The sequence below is a fragment of the Trachymyrmex septentrionalis genome, unplaced genomic scaffold, assembly GCF_001594115.1.
Source record: "Trachymyrmex septentrionalis isolate Tsep2-gDNA-1 unplaced genomic scaffold, Tsep1.0 scaffold129, whole genome shotgun sequence".
NCBI lineage: Eukaryota > Metazoa > Arthropoda > Insecta > Hymenoptera > Formicidae > Trachymyrmex > Trachymyrmex septentrionalis.
The window spans coordinates 1,964,100-1,966,765 of NW_017304428.1; positions in this window are offsets into that span (position 1 = coordinate 1,964,100).

A 2,666-nucleotide genomic window follows, 5' to 3' on the forward strand; every position below is an offset into this window, starting at 1 on the left:
ATATATATATATATATACATATTGATGATTTATTTAATGAGTTTTGTGCTCTTTTTATTCAGATTTTAATTGTTCGACTTTTATTTGTATTTTTTTTTTTAAAGTAACTGAATAGCTGGAAAATATTGACTTAGAATTATTGAACTGTTGATAATTAATATTAACAAGGACAAAGTTTATGAAACGTATTTTTATCGTACGTATGATAAAAATACGAGATACGTCATTTGAATTGGTCTACGGAATAAAATTCGTTGACCTAGTAAGCGAATCTGCGTATATTTGGTATACAAGATTCAATGTACAGGATCGAATTTATTTTACAGAGTTTTTTCATGCCTGGAGGTATTTTGGGGTCGTCTAGATGAATTTTTATCTGAATCGGACGTGTCGATAAAGCGTATAGTGCTATAGTTTCGATCTTTGTTAGAACAAAGTAAATTAAACGGCGACGTAGTAAATCTGTCCAGATAACAAACATGTACACTCTCCTAGGTACATTTTTACGAATTTACTCTTTTTTTATTCTCAAACTATTGCGTCTCCGATTAGTGTAGAATCACTGATTTATCAATATTTCTCGTACGAAGGAATATGAAAAGATAAATAGAAAAGGTAAAACATAACAGAAAAGAGAAAAATAAAAATAGCAAAATATTGCCAAAAATAAAATGATTTCAATTGAAAATAAGAGAATAGTGATTTCTACAAATAGAAGTGGCAAACATTTTTTGTTAAAATCAACTACCTACACGTTTTATGAGCTCCGTAACGATACAAAATTTTATATTTGCTCACACAGCAAAACATTCCCTCAACAATCAACGATTCCTTGTTTTCTGTCTCTCTCTGGCGATAGCTGAATTTCTGCTTGTCATTCCGATATTTACGCGGAATTACGGATTTCTCCTCGAAACGAAATACAATATATTGCAACCGGAAATCCTTGGCAACCGTACAAGTTGGCAGACGGAAGGCTTCTTTAATCTTCAGATACTCCAGGCGCGCAGACAGAAATTGATTAGAAAACGCGCCTGCAAGTCCTGAAACTTTCTCTTTGAAACAAAAAAAATGCACATTTAAGCACAAAGTTTTATTACATAAACATTACATTTTTAATATATAAGTATTATAGTTGCATCATATATAAGAAAAACATTTCTAAAAAAAATTATTTTTTGTATGAGGATTGACAATGTCCAGTTAGCAAATATAAAACGCAATGTGACGAATGAATACAAGATATAAATTTGGTAATACACAAATAGAAATATCTCTCCGCTATATCAATATGCAGTGTTAATCAAGTTTCAGATTTCACGAAATTTGTTTTTATTAAAATTTAATCATATTAAAATTATATATAATATACAATAATTACCTATAAAATTTTCTTAATATAACTATGTTCCAAAATTTACTGCAAGTACTTAAAATCTATAGTTTATGTCATGTGCACTATAGATTTTCAATACAAGCAGTAAATTTTGGAACACAGCCTATATTATTTATTTTCTATAATAATTTTACTTTATCTTTTATATCAAATACTATAAGAATATTATAAAAACATTAAATATAATCTGAGATATTTGATAATTTTCTCCATACTGTTATATAATGTTTTACAGATTCTTGAGTAAAGAAATTTATAGACATTTGATGGTAATTTTACTTTAGTGTTAGAAAAATTTTAAATTTTATTTAAGAGAGGCATTTATTTTTAAGTTTATTGCGACTAACAAATTTTATAATATTGTTAAACAGCAAAGACTTTATTCACAAATCAAATCATATCTCCAATGTAATTTGGCGCGAGTCACAACTAGTTATTACGGATTACCTGATTAATTAATGACTCCTCTATATTCATGGGAATGACGTTTCGTTATGCGAGCACGCTTTGTTGCGCCGCAGTGTCCGACGCCGTTATTGCCGTGCTAATTCATCTGATCGGCCGTTTATTAGCATTACACTCCTAGAATGTAATTCCGTGTACGCGCCGTCCATTAGTGACCACGTAAACCTATTCAGACATCGAGACAACATTACATTTGGACCACACCTCACGCGACTATTACAAGCTACGTCATATGAAGAACTTAACAGCAATCTCGTGCCTGTAGGAGCGAAATTAACTTTAGAAAAAGAAACAATTTTGTTTATATAAATTGATCGAAGAGAAAAAATAGAAATATTTTTATTTATACTCTTTTATACAATTTTATATCTTCAGATTTTTTTAATATTTTCTTTTTAAATACTTATGATAGTAGTAATAGACAAAGGGATTTCTTAAATAATATAAAAGAAAGAGAATAAGTATACGATACTTAGAAAAAATACACAATACATTACGGAGAGATAAATCAATGAGTAATCAATATCTATCTCATTTCTTTGAAATTAATTGCGCGTCAGTAGCGAGTAAACTGGCAACTTCGAAATTTTCTTCGCCTTCTGGATTTATGTTCAGCCAATCACCGTGCACTTCATACTGTCAGTCCATCAAGAAAAAGACACCGTGAAGAAATAAGCTCGACAATCCAACCCTCTCCTTTTCTCGCTGTTCACCCATCCGAAGGGAAAACGAGCGTCATTAATCGCGTCGCGGAAAAAGGCTAGAAAGGACTTCCGCGACTGGCTTTTACCTCTCGCCAAAGACA